The sequence below is a fragment of the Salmo trutta genome, chromosome 17 (genome assembly GCF_901001165.1).
Source record: "Salmo trutta chromosome 17, fSalTru1.1, whole genome shotgun sequence".
NCBI classification, from domain to species: domain Eukaryota; kingdom Metazoa; phylum Chordata; class Actinopteri; order Salmoniformes; family Salmonidae; genus Salmo; species Salmo trutta.
In genome coordinates, this window is record NC_042973.1 from 41,836,008 (window position 1) to 41,851,025 (window position 15,018).

The window sequence follows — 15,018 nt, forward strand, 5'->3', positions numbered from 1 at the left end:
TTTCCTTTACTTTGATACATCTTTTCTCACCTCAGAGAACTACTGCACAAACAATAGCAATACCAGCACTTCATAGCCCTTTCACAAGGTTGGGTTTGTGAAAACAGCCTAGTCTTAACTCCACACCTCTGCACTGTGGTAATGATCCCCCTCTCTTTTGGCAAGGAGAGGTTGAGTGCTTGTGATGGCTGCAACTCTGAGACAGATGGGGCAGAGTTTCAGCTGTTTGGTCTTAAGGTAAACCCAGTGCTACCTTATATACACAGAGATACACTAATCCATGTCTCTTGTGTTTATACTACGGGGTACACAAACTTCCACAGATGCACCATTGAGAGCAACCTGTCGGGCTTTAACACTGCTTGGTATGGCAAATGCACCCAGTATCCTGCCCTGAATCTTAGTCTCTGTTACTAACCGGCTACCACCCAGTACTCTACTCTGCACCTTAGAGACTGCTGCCCTATGTACACAGTCATTGAACACTGATCACTTTAATAATGTTTACATAATATTTTACCTACCCACTTCATATGTACAGTACCAGTCAAAAGTTTGGACACCCACTCATTCATAAATTTTTTTTCTTTATTTTGACTAATTACTACATTGTAAAATAATAGTGAAGACATCAAACCTATGAAATAACACATATGGAATCATGTAGTAACCAAAAAAGTGTTAAACAAATCAAAATATATTTTATATTTCAGATTCTTCAAAGGAGACAACATTTGCCTTGATGACAACTTTGCACACTCTTTGTATTCTCTCAACCAGCTTCATGAGGAATGCTTTCCCAACAGTCTTGAACGAGTTCCCACATATGCTGAGCCCTTGTTGGCTGCTTTTCCTTCACTCCGCGGTCCTACTCATCCCAAACAATCTCAATTGGGTTGAGGTCAGGTGATTGTGGAGGCCAGGTCATTTGATACTGTATTCTAGTGGGTCATCCTATATAACTACTGCTGAACACATCTTTCATGTTCATACAGTGTCTTCGGAAAGTATTCAGACCCCTTGACTTTTTCCACAATTTGAAAGGTTACAGCCTTATTGATAATTGATTAAATTGATTATTTTCTTCATCAATCTACACACAATACCCCATAATGACAAAGCAACAACTGTTTTTTTAAACAGTTTTACTAATATACAGTCGAAGTCGGAAGTTTACATAGACCTTAGCCAACTACATTTAAACTCAGTTTTTCACAATTCCTGTCATTTAATCCTAGTGAAAATTCCCTGTCTTAGGTCAGTTAGGATCACCACATTATTTTAAAGAATGTGAAATGTTAGAATAATAGTAGAGAGAATTATTTATTTCAGCTTTTATTTCTTTCATCACATTCCCAGTGGGTCAGAAGTTTACATACACTCAATTAGTATTTGGTAGCATTGCCTTTAAATTGTTTAACTTGGGTCAAACGTTTCGGGTAGCCTTCCACAAGCTTTCCACAATAAGTTGGGTGAATTTCGACTCATTCCTCCTGACAGAGCTGGTGTAACTGAGTCAGGTTTGTAGGCCTCCTTGCTAGCACACGCTTTTTCAGTTCTGCCCACACATTTTCTATGGGATTGAGGTCAGGGCTTTGTGATGGTCACTCCAATACCTTGACTTTGATGTCCTTAAGCCATTTTGCCACAACTTTGGAAGTATGCTTGGGGTCATTGTCCATTTGGAAGACCCATTTGCGACCAAGCTTTGACTTCCTGACTGATGTCTTGAAATGTTGCTTCAATATATCCACATCATTTTCCTCCCTCATGTGAAGTGCACCAGTCCCTCCTGCAGCAAAGCACCCCCACAACATGATGCTGCCACCCCCATGCTTCACGGTTGGGATGGGGTTCTTCGGCTTGCAAGCCTCCCCCTTTTTCCTCCAAACATTAGATAATGGCCAAACAGTTCTATTTTTGTTTCATCAGACCAGAGGACATACTTGCGTACCATTGTTTGTACAGATGAACGTGGTACCTTCAGGCGTTTGGAAATTGCTCCCCATTATGAACCCGACATGTGGAGGTGCACCATTTTTTTCTGAGGTCTTGGCTGATTTTTTTTTATTTTGCCATGATGTCAAGGAAAAAGTCACTGAGTTTGAAGGTAGGCATTGAAATACATCCACAGGTACAGCTCCAATTGACTCAAATTATGTCAATTAGCTCATCAGAAGCTTCTTAAGCCATGACATCATTTTCTGGAATTTTCCAAGCTGTTTAAAGACAGAGTCAACTTAGTGTATGTAAACTTCTGACCCACTGGAATTGTGATACAGTGAATTATAAGTGAAATAATCTGTCTGTAAACAATTGTTGGAAAAATGACTTGTGTCATGCACAAAGTAGATGTCCTAACCGACATGCCAAAACTATAGTTTGATAACAAGAAATTTGTGGAGTGGTTGAAAAATGAGTTTTAATGACTCCAACCTAAGTGTATGTAATCTTCTGACTTCAACTGTTTACAAAAAAACGGACATATCACATTTTAGAATAAGGCTGTAACGTAACAAAATGTGGAAAAAGTAAAGGGGTCTGAATACTTTCCAAATTCACTGTATACAGTGGTTCTTCCTGTAAAAGTTGCGTCATACTGCAGCACACCTTGCGGGCTGCCGCAGAATTCTATGGCACGTCATTTAATTGTCAGCCATTGTTGCCATTAATGCTAGTTAGGGCTAGTTTCACCACCAGAGGGCATCTTTGAGAAGCATTTGATAGTCTTTTATATTGGCTGTAATAGAGAATTTAAAACCTTTTTGCAAGAACATAGTATACAGTATGGGATTGATTTTAAGAAATGTAGCTTAATTAATTAGATTAATATTATGGTGTTTCTATTACAAGAAAAATTAAAAAACGAAACACTCAGAGTTTCCGTTAGGAAAATATCATGCTGTACAACGTCACGGTCGGGAGTAGGATACAGTACTAAGAGCATAACATTTCCACACCCTAATTGTAGTCTAACCAATACCCAAACGGAGATTCAGTGAAAATAAAAATCTCATTGATTTATACACTACCAATCAAAAGTTTTGACACACCTACTCATTCATGGGTTGTTCTTTATTTGTACTATTTTCTACATTGTAGAATAATAGTGAAGACATAAAAACTATGAAATAACACATATGGAATCATGTAGTAACCAAAAAAGTATTAAACACATCAAAATATATTTAATATTTTAGATTCTTCAAAGTATCCTTGATGACAGCTTTGCACACTCTTGGCATTCTCTCAACCAGCTCCACCTGGAATGCTTTTCCAACAGTCTTGAAGGAGTTCCCACATATGCTGAGCACTTGTTGGCTGCTTTTTCTTCACTCTGCGGTCCAACTCATTCCAAACCATATCAAATGGGTTGAGGTCGGGTGATTGTGGAGGTCAGGTAATCTGATGCAGCACTCCATCACTCTCCTTCTTGGTCAAATAGCCCTTACACAGCCTGGAGGTCTGTTTTGGGTCATTGTCCTGTTGAAAAACAAATGATCGTCTCACTAAGCACAAAGCAGATGGGATGGCGTATCGCTGCAGAATGATGTGGTAGCCATGCTGGTTAAGTGTACCTTGAATTCTAAATAAATCACAGACAGTGTCACCAGCAAAGCACCCCCACACCATCACACCTCCTCCTCCATGCTTCACGGTGGGAACCACACATGCGGAGATCATCCGTTCACCTACTGTGCATCTTACGAAGACACAGTGATTGGAACCAAAAATCTCATATTTGGACTCATCAGACCAAAGGACAGATTTCCACCGGTCTAATGTCCATTGCTCGTGTTTCTTGGCTCAAGCAAGTCTCTTCTTCATATTGGTGTCCTTTAGTAATGGTTTCTTTGCAGAATGCCAAGAGTGTGCAAAGCTGTCATCAAGGCAAAGGGTGGCTACTTTGAAGAATCTAAAATATATTTTGATTTGTTTTACACTTTGTTGGTTACTACATGATTCCATATGTGTTATTTCATAGTTTTGATGCCTTCACTATTATTCTACCATGTAGAAAATATTAAAAATATAGAAAAACCCTTGAATGAGTAGGTGTCTGTATATGTATATATATATATATATATATATATATATATTCCAGACTTTGACATTGCCCGTTCTGATGTTTCTTAATTACATAATTGTTATTTGGGTGATTTATGTGTATTGCTTTGTATTCTTAGGTATGTTGGAGCTAGAAATATAAGCATTTTGCTACACCTGCGATAACAGCTTTCCCACTATCCTCTGGTGGCCTTAACCAAATTGTTTACCTAAAATCAGTTTCCTGTTTCAGAGCGCAGTGCTCCTCTCTCCACGGGCAGCTGTGTCTGTGACAGACTAGTCTACATGCCACATTCAACTTGAATAATAATCCTTAATGTCAGCGTCACTGTTCACGTAAGCCTGGTGTGGGATGAGAACGATGAAAGTGATCCCACACAGATAGCTAAAGAAGCGTTGGCTCAGCTCCTGTGGGTTGTCTGATCACAGCCCGTCAGGCCCTTAACTATTAATTCAATACGTTGTGCGTCAGTAGCCGCTGCCTCATAGGAGGACATGCCTTTATCAGAGAGCTATGGGGGCCCTTAGCTAGCATGTGAGTGTGCTGCTGATGCCTCCACCAGACACAAGGGCACGTTCCTCCTCTCACTCCCACGTGAACAGATCCCAGCTGCATTCATCGCCATCGACTCAACAGAAGAGAACCAAAAGGCATGGGGCTCTGAAGTCCTTTATTAGGCAAGAGCAAGGTTGCACAGGGATTCTTCATTCTGACTTTCTCTGATGCTGAATAAACCTGGCAGGTCCTTCGATACGTGTTAAAAAGGAAAACTGGAAAGCGAGCTTCGAGTTCAGTAGGAAGATACATCCTAGAATACTCATTTTCAGGGCTCCTCCAGCCAAAACACTACTGCTTTTCTATCATGGTATGAAAGAGTATAACATAAAATCAAAGTAAAAGTGCCCTGTGGCTGTGTCAGGCAGAGTAAATATGAAACAAACAACATTGGTTCTGGCATATCTGTGTGGAGCTCTATTGGAGTAAAGCTTATGTAGTCTAGCCAACAAGGCACCAACGCCAGCAGAACAGAAACAGTGGTGGGTGGTGGGCTAGTTCTATTTAAGAAGCACTTCAATAATTAGACCAATAGTGCAAAGTCGTCTTAGTTTTCTTCTTAAACCTATTGGGTGAAATGATAAAGAAAATATAAATCTGCAGGATTAAGACTCTGGCCTCTAAGAGTTTCTTAATGTGGAACAGTATCTAATAAGATACAGGACAGCCATTTAATCATTCGGCAAGCATCCCTTGCAACTGCACATGTACAAATTAGATGAGTGTGATCATAAATCCATACCTATACTGTAAAATTTGGTGGTGGATCTTTGATGTTATGGGGCTATTTTGCTTCCACTTGTCCTGGGGCCCTTGTTAAGGTCAAAGGTATCATGAACTTTACCAAGTACCAGGACATTTTAGCCAAAAACCTGGTTGCCCCTGCCAGGATGCTGAAACTTAAACAATAACCCCAAGCATACATCAAAATCCACAAAAATGTATAATAATTGACCACAAAATCAACATTTTGCAATGGCTATCTCGGTCCCCATTGAACCCCATTAAAAACCTGTGGTTTGAATTGATGAGGGCAGTCCATAAGTGTAGACAAAGGACATCAAGGATCTGAAAATATTTTAAATGGAGGAATGGTCTAAGATCCCTCCCAATGTGTTCTTCAGTCTCATAAAACATTTTTAGAAAAGGCTCAGTGCCATTATCCTCTATGTGAGGTATTGAAAGGTGGGAATAATTTTGACCCCTATCTTTTTGAGAAAAAATAAATGATAACGTGTTAAACAAAATCTCTTTCTCTGAGCAGTTGTATTAGTATTAAGAATATAATTTTCCATTTTTTTGGAGCATAAAATATAGCTCAGTATTTTTTAAATGCATTTTATACAGTCTTCCCGCTGCATATGTTGAACTGTGAATGTCTCATGATGAACTGAGCGTGTGAATGGATTAGGACTCGTGTGAATGGATTAGGACTCGTCAATGTCCTGGCCCCCATAAAGAAAATGAGAATTAAAAACAAGTTCAGCCCCTGGTTTGACTGGACTTTTGCAGAGTTACTCCACCTCAAGAATTGCATTCTGCGAAAGGCTCGGCACACGCATACTCAGGCTGACTGGCTCTCGTTCAGGAAAATGAGAAATAAGTGCACTCAGGCTATCCGGTAGGTCAAAGTTAGATACTTTAAGGAGCAGTTCTCTCTCTGTGAGTCGAACCCCAAGAAGTTCTGGAAAACGGTTAAAGACCTGGAGAATAAACCCTCCTCCTCACAGCTGCCCATGTCCCTTAAAGTTGATGATGTGGTTGTTACTGACAAGAAGCACATGGCTGAGCTCTTCAATCACCACTTCATTAAGTCAGGATTCCTATTTGACTCAGCCATGCCTCCTTGCCCATCCAACATTTCCTCAACTCCTACCCCTTCTAATGCGACTAGCCCTGATGCTCCTCCCTCTTTTCCCCCTACCCCACTACAAAGTTTCTCCCTGCAGGCAGTCACTGAGTCCGAGGTGCTAAAGGAGCTCCTTAAACCATCTGGGTCAGATGCTTTAGACCATTTGTTCTTTAAGGTTGCTGCCCCTATAATCGCCAACCTATCTCTGACCATTTTTAACCTGTCTCTCCTGTCTGGGGAAGTTCCCATTGCTTGGAAGGCAGACACTGTTAGTCCTTTATTTAAAGGGGGAGATCAAGCTGATCCTAACTGTAAAAGGCATATTTCTATTTTGCCCTGTTTATCAAAAGTGTTGGAAAACTTGTCAATAATCAACTGACTGGATTTCTTGATGTCTATAGTATTCTCTCTGGTATGCATTCTGGTTTCTGCTCAGGTTATAGATGTGTCACTGCAACCTTAAAGGTCCTCAATGATGTCACCATTGCCCTTGATTCTAAGCAATGTTGTGCTGCTATTTTTATTGACTTGGCCAAAGCTTTTGATACGGTAGACCATTCCATTCTTGTGGGCCAGCTAAGGAGTATTGGTGTCTCTGAGGGGTCTTTGGCCTGGTTTGCAAACTACCCCTCTCAAAGAGTCAGAACATCTGCTGTCTCAGCCACTACCTGTCACCAAGGGTGTACCCCACGGCTTGATCCTAGGCCCCACACTCTTCTCAATTTACATAAACAATATAGCCCAGGCAGTAGGAAGCTCTCTCATCCATTTATATGCAGATGATACAGTCTTATACTCAACTGACCCCTCCCCGGATTTTATGTTAAACGCTCTACAACAAAGCTTTCTTAGTGTGCAACAAGCTTTCTCTGCCCTTAACCTTGTTCTGAACACCTCCAAAACAAAGATAATGTGGTTGGTAAGAAGAATGCCCCTCTCTCCACAGGTGTGATTACTACCTCTGAGGGTTTAGAGCTTGAGGTAGTCACCTCATACAAGTACTTGGGAGTATGGCTAGACGGTACACTGTCCTTCCCTCAGCACATATCAAAGCTGCAGGCTTTGTAATCGCTCCTCTTTCACCCCAGCTGCCAAACTAACCCTGATTCAGATGACCATCCTACCCATGCTAGATTATGGAGACGTAATTTATAGATCGGCAGAAAAGGGTGCTCTCGAGTGGCTAGATATTCTTTACCATTTGGCCATCAGAATTGCCACCAATGCTCCTTATAGGACACATCACTGTACTCTATACTCTTCTGTAAACTGGTCATCTCTGTATACCCATCGCAAGACACACTGGTTCATGCTTGTCATGACGTGGCCCTTTCTGGGTGTAGATCGTGGCTTCCCCCTCTCTCTCACTCTCTCCTACACCCAGGTTCTGTTATCTCAGGCCATAAATTCCTGGCGGAGACTCTCTCCCCTGGTCATGCAGAGAGAGAGACCACAGAGTGAACAAAAGATTTTACTTGGCCGAACTCCTAAATCCTCAAAATGGGAGAATTAAACAAAATGTCCACTTTTGAGAGTGTGGGAATGGTCCGTGGACACGTAAAGGACAGTTATGTTGAGTGTGTTTCATTTGGTGACCTCATGAAGGACAGGAAACACACATAACTATATATCTGAATGTGTACATTTCTCAATTATTGGGTTTGCATCTAATTTTTGTGTAAAATGAATGAGTAAAGATGAAACTATTTGTGAAATTATGTAATGTAATGTTAATCTTTTATTTGAGAGAATTGTATTCCCTGTAAAGTTTTACTAGTCAGTGGCCACGCCCCCGTGAGCACCGACATGATCAGGTGTCATGGTACCTCGCTTTTCAATTGCTACAAATAAAACCCCCTCCTGAGGAAATTCACATCAGACCACGCAAACCCCGGTGTAAGCTAAGGTTGCAATGGTTGTTGAATTCCTAACCATACCACGTGGAGCATTGGTTACACGGCTGGAAATGGTTAAACTCTGAGACGATCGACCCCTACATAATAAGAGCAAATCTTAGATACTAATTACTAGACTAGAAATGATGTAAACCTAGGATGAGAGTACCGACAACCGCCAAAACATCTATTCTATGAGAACATTTCTGAATGGTACTCTGAAGTATCCATTCTAACCACGAAATACTTTGATCTTTGGGGAAAAGCAACCAGAGCAGAGAGACTCTGATGAACTCTCCAGCAAACGGACCGGGTTCCAACAGAGAAGACAACAATGACATACGTGCGTAAATATATGCTTGCAATTATTCTCGAATGAGCGGCCGTTCATGTGTGAAGGATTTGATTTTCAATGTATATAATTATAGACCCTGTGTAATGAATCCATTTGTTTTTCCCGCTCCTTTATCAGTCCACACCCCGTTTCCTTTGTATACCAAGCCGTCATATCGGTTGAGCCCACTAGGTGATCATCCCTATCGTTGTTAGTAACCAATATCTACTGTTGTTTGTTATGCATTTCTGTGATTATTTAGTTAGTTAGTAAATACATTATTAAGTCAATTGGTGTATGGATGACTCATGGTTTAGGCTAACCAAGAATTCTACGACGTTTGAAATCAGACTAATGTAAGGTAAATAATAATTCATTAATAGAAGACTAATTGATCAGATAATAATATCTCAAGTGTTATATTCGGAATATTATAACTTTGTAATCTGAAGATTTTCCGTGGTCCCCCGACATCCCAGTTAATTAAATTTACATGATTAGTTTAGTCACGCAATAATAATTACAGAGAATTGGTTTGATAAAATAAGTCTTCACCTTTAATGATACTAAAGACACGACATGCTTATTTATAAAACCCTCTTAGGCCTCACTCCCCCTTATCTGAGATATCTACTGCAGCCCTCATCCTCCACATACAACACCCGTTCTACCAATCACATTCTCTTAAAGGACCCCAAAGCACACACATCCCTGGGTCGCACGTCTTTTCAGTTCGCTGCTGCTAGCGACTGGAACGAGCTGCAACAAACACTCAAACTGGACAGTTTTATCTCAATCTCTTCATTCAAAGACTCAATCATGGACACTCTTACTGACAGTTGTGGCTGATTCGTGTGATGTATTGTTGTCTCTACCTTCTTGCCCTTTGTGCTTTTGTCTGTGCCCAACGATGTTTGTACCCTGTTTTGTGCTGCGATCCATGTTGTGCTGCTGGTATGTTGCTACCATGTTGTTGTCATGTTGTGTTGCTAACATGCTGTGTTGTCATGGGTTGCTGCCATGCTATGTTGTCGTCTTAGGTCTCTCTTTATGTAGTGTTGTGTTGTCTCTCTTGTCATGATATGTGTTTTGTCCTATATTTTTTAAATGCTAATGAACTAGCCTGTGTTTGTCTGTTTTTGCCCTGCCTGTCCTGTCTTCTCTTATCTGTTGCAGCTCTGTCTGACGGATGTGCCTGCAGGTCTACTGTTTAGACTGGAGAACTTGGCTTTTCTTGGTGTGTGTGGTCTGTCTGCTCTGTCATCTCTACAGCTTATTCACACTCCGGTTGACAAGAGAGCACAAACATGTGTCTCCCTTCTCCTGTCTCCTGCAGTCATTGGCTCGGAACTAAGAATAAATGGCAGAGTCAGGCGGAGTGACCGCGGGTCCCATAGGGCGGCGCACAATTGGCCCAGCGTCATCTGGATTAGGGGAGGGTTTGGCCGGGCAGGCTTTACTTGGCTCAACTCCTTGTGTCGGGCTGGGTGCCTGCAGGCTGACTTCGGTCGTCAGTTGAGCGGTGTTTCCTCTGACACATTAGCACAGCTGGCTTCTGGGTTAAGCGGACGTGTGTTAAGGAGCGATGTTTGGCGTGTCATGTTTCGGGGGACGCATGACTCCACCTTCGCCTCTCCTGAGCCCGTTGGGGAGTTGCAGCAATGAGACAAGATCGTAATTGAAATTGGGAGAAAAAGGGGTAAAAAACAAAAAGGTTGACTGAAGAGCATCTGCTAAACGACAGAAATAAAAAATGTAGGACTACAAAGGGCATGTTTGCCCACACTATCTCAGCTCTCATTCCTCTTGGTTACTCTATACTCTCTATACACACTGGGGCCAAGGCTGTTGCTGTGTACAAAAAGGACAACATGGAGGACATGTCAGGTTAAAAAACTGCATAAATGGACCACACACTTCTAGGAACTCAAATGTCACAGGGTCCAAACTGAACAAATGGTGGGGGTCATCCTAATTTGTCGGACACCAGTCAGTCTCCAGCGTGTCTGGCACCTCCCTGCCTATCATTCCGGCCGGCTAAAGGTTATAAATAGACATGTGGTCTAAGACTGACCATCCTGACCGTCCTGTCCGTCCTTGTCAGTATGCTAACAAGCTCTTTTCTACTTGGCCAAATCGAATTGACAGACAGACGTCAATACAATTGGATATTTACAATTCTGTCTCGGCCTTTTATGACTTAGTCTGCCGTCCAGGTAATTGGGCAACGAGACGATAGCGGACATTTTGAGTCCCTACCGGTGACTTACAACAATAAAGTTGATAAAGGTGTCTGGATGGTGGAACTAATTAGGGATTTCTGACATCATGCTCTCCTCCTCAGCAGACCCAACTAGAGTGTGTGACAGTCAGTCAGGTCCTAGGAAATCAGTGTCAATTTATGGTTGTGTTGTTAAAGCTGCAATATGTAACTTTCTGGGCAAATTACAGATCTGTCATTCTCATTGAAAGCAAGTCTAAGAAGTGGTAGATATATTCTATGTGTGCTATTTCTATACTTCCCGTTCTTAAGTTTAGATTTTGCAATCTTTTACTTTCGGTTTTGAACACCAGCTTCAAACAGCTGAAAATATAATACTGAACATATATTTCCCAGCGGTTTAGATGGTACAATAATTCTCTACACTATATATTGTTTGTTTTGCCACATAAACTGAAATTAGACAAACTAATGTATTGGAATTTTAGCAACCAGGAAATGGCGGAGTGATTTCTGCATATTGCACTAGTTGCTACCGAGCATAATCTGAGAGAAGTTTGTTTGTGGTTGTTTAAAAAGGCAGTGTTCGTGTTAGTGAACACACTCAGGTCTGTTAATTGTAATACAATGGAAAACTCTGCCTGACTCGGCCAAATATTCTTAGTTCCGAGCCAATGACTGCAGGAGACAGGAGAAGGGAGACACATGTTTGTGCTCTCTTGTCAACCGGAGTGTGAATAAGCTGTAGAGATGACAGAGCAGACAGACCACACACACCAAGAAAAGCCAAGTTCTCCAGTCTAAACAGTAGACCTGCAGGCACATCCGTCAGACAGAGCTGCAACAGACAAGAGAAGACAGGACGGGCAGGGCCGCACAAACAGACAAACACAGGCTAGTTCATTAGCATTTAGCCAAGGAAAACAGCCTATACAACAGTGTTGGGGAAGCTACTCTGAAAAGATAGTTAACCAAGCTACTAATTACTTCATGACAATTGTTAAATCCACTGCAACTCAATATTAGGAAGGTGTTCTTAACGCTTTGTACACTCAGTGTACAAAAATTATGTTTCAAGTGAAAATTATGCAGGTCTGATGCCAAAATAGAAAGGAAATGATTGCCTACTTCACACAAAGTTTATTTCCTTTTTCCACAAAAAAAGTAGTGTGTAACGTTAGTTCCAGAAGTTAGCTACAACGCTACACGGCAAAAAAAGTTATTAACTACTGAAAACACTACCTAGATTGGATTTTAGTTCAACTACCACCAAGCTACTGCAAAATGTAGTTAAATTACTAGTTGAACTACATATACTGTAGGTCACTACTCCCCAACACTGAAATACAACATAGGCTACAACAATAAGGCAACAGTTAAAGGACCATCTTTTAACTCATAATATTGTTTACCATGTTAAATACCATAGAATTGCATGTAATGCATGGATGGAGTTGTACAGTAGCTTACATGCATCCGAAACAGCAACAAAATACATATGGGTAGTGACAGGGTATCATGATTATGTTGATCAAAGGAGCAGAATAGCTAAGTCCTCTGGACGGTGGAAGACTTAACGTAATATTTCAAATGCCCATAATGGTATATGAAAGAATGGAACGTCAGCAATATGTATCTTATTCAGTTCAGTGGGAAATCAGCCGAGAGTTGAAGTCAGGTCCCCGACATCGATTTATTGTCTGTACGGTAATTCAAGTTCATTGTAAGCCTTAGAACGGTGTGTGGAAGCCATCAAGTCATCCTCAACATGAGATACATTCAAATCTTAGATTCTGAAGATTTGTGATTTTATTTTGCTTACTGTGGATAATTCAAAGGTTCTCGAGAAACACACATGCACGCACACAAATTATATTAAAAAGCCCTTTAGTGTAGGAAAAAGGGAACAGGGCAAAACAAAGAGGAATAAGCCTTTGAATTAAATTGCATTTTCAGGTAAACAATGCACAAACTGCTGAGCTGCTGGATTATACAAATATATCCCTGGGAGCTACTGTCTGTGATAAATGTTGATAGTCATGGGTCTCCTACCCTTTGCCTCCTCTCTGTAATGTGTTGAATCCATTGTCTTGGAGAAACTGGGGACCAAGGACAATTGAAGCAATCAACCAAGAAAACCTACATACAGTAAGTCTCTAACCACATAAAAAATACTACAGTTTACTATAGAATACTTCAGACCCTTTGCTATGAGAACCGAAATTGAGCTCAGGTGCATCCTGTTTCCATTGATCATCCTTGAGGTGTTTCTACAACTTGATTGGAGTCCACCTGTGGTAAATTCAATTGATTGGACATGATTTGGAAAGGCACACACCCGTCTAAATAAGGTCCCACAGTTGACAGTGCATGTCAGAGCAAAAACCAAGCCATGAGGTTGAAGGAATTGTCCATAGAGTTGTGAGACAGGATTGTATCGAGGCAAAGATCTGGGGAAGGGTACCAAAAAATGTCTGCAGCATTGAAGGTCCCCAAGAACACAGTGGCCTCCATCATTCTTAATTGGAAAAAGTTTGGAACCACCAAGACTCTTCCTAGAGCTGGCTTCCCGGCCAAACTGAGCAATCGTGTGACCAAGAACCCGATGGTCACTCTGACAGAGCTCCAGAGTTCCTCTGTGGAGATGGGAGAACCTTCCAGAAGGACAACCATGTCTGCAGCACTCCACCAATCAAGTCTTTATGGTAAAGTTGCCAGACGGAAGCCACACCTCAGTAAAAGCTTGGAGTTGGCCAAAAGGCCCCTAAAAACTCTCAGACCATGAGAAACAAGATTCTCTGGCCTGATGAAACCAAGATTGAACTCTTTGGCCTGAATCCCAAGTGTCACATCTGGAGGAAACCTGACACCATCCCTACGGTGAAGCATGGTGATGGCAGCATCATGCTGTGGGGATATTTTTCAGCAGCAGGGACTGGGAGACTAGTCAGGACTGAGGGAAAGATGAACGGAGCAAAGTACGGAGAAATCTGTGATAAAAACCTTCTTCCAGAGAGCTCAGGACCTCAGACTTGGGCGAAGATTCACCTTCCAACAGACATTTACATTTACATTTAAGTCATTTAGCAGACGCTCTTATCCAGAGCGACTTACAAATTGGTGCATTCACCTTATGATATCCAGTGGAACAACCACTTTACAATAGTACATCTAAATCTTTTAGGGGGGGGTTAGAAGGATTACTTTGTCCTATCCCAGGTATTCCTTAAAGAGGTGGGGTTTCAGGTGTCTCCGGAAGGTGGTGACACCGACCCTAAGCACACAGCCAAGACAACGCACGAGTGGCTTCGGGACAAGTCTCTGAATGTCCTTGAGTGGCCCAGCCAGAGCCCGGACGAACCCGATTGAACTTCTCTGGAGAGACGTAAAAATAGCTGTGCAGTGATGCTCCCCATCCAACCTGACAGAACTTGAGAGGATCTGCAGAGAAGAATGGGAGAAACTCCCAAAATACAGGTGTGACAAGCTTGTACCACCATACCCAAGAAGACTCGAGGCTGTAATCACTGCCAAAGGTGCTTCAACAAAGTACTGAATAAAGGGTCTGAATACTTATGTAAATGTGATATTTCAGTTTCGATTTTATTTTTCGAAATTTGCTAAAATTTCACTATAGGATATTGTTTGTAGATTGATGAGGGGAAAAAATATTTAATCAATTTTAGAATAAGGCTGTAACCTAACAAAATGTAGAACATTTAAGGGGTCTGAATACTTTCTGAATGCACTGTATATAATTCTGTAGTCAACTATACTAAGGGAAAGGGAGATACCTAGTCAGTTGTACAACTGAATGCATTCAACTGAAATGTGTCTTCCGCATTTGGCAACTCTGATTCAGAGAGGTGGGGGGGGCTGCCTTAATCGACATCCACATCATCGGCGCTGGCGGAACAGTGGGTAACTGCCTTGCTCAGGGGCAGAACTACAGATTTTTACCTTGTTAGTTCGGGGATTTAATCCTGAAAACCTTTCGGATACTTGCCCAAAGCTCCTACCCACTAGGCTACCTGCCGCCCCGCACTGTAGTATCCCTCAATCACGTGTAGAATTTAGTATAGAGTTTTGTAG

General features: G+C 41.6%; 1 protein-coding gene across 2 annotated transcripts in view; it reads right to left on the reverse strand.

The window, feature by feature from the left end:
- Positions 1-15,018, reverse strand: part of tspan9a (tetraspanin 9a) — a 290,457-nt gene that overhangs the window by 109,444 nt on the left and 165,995 nt on the right. The gene's annotated exons all lie outside the window — the stretch shown is intronic.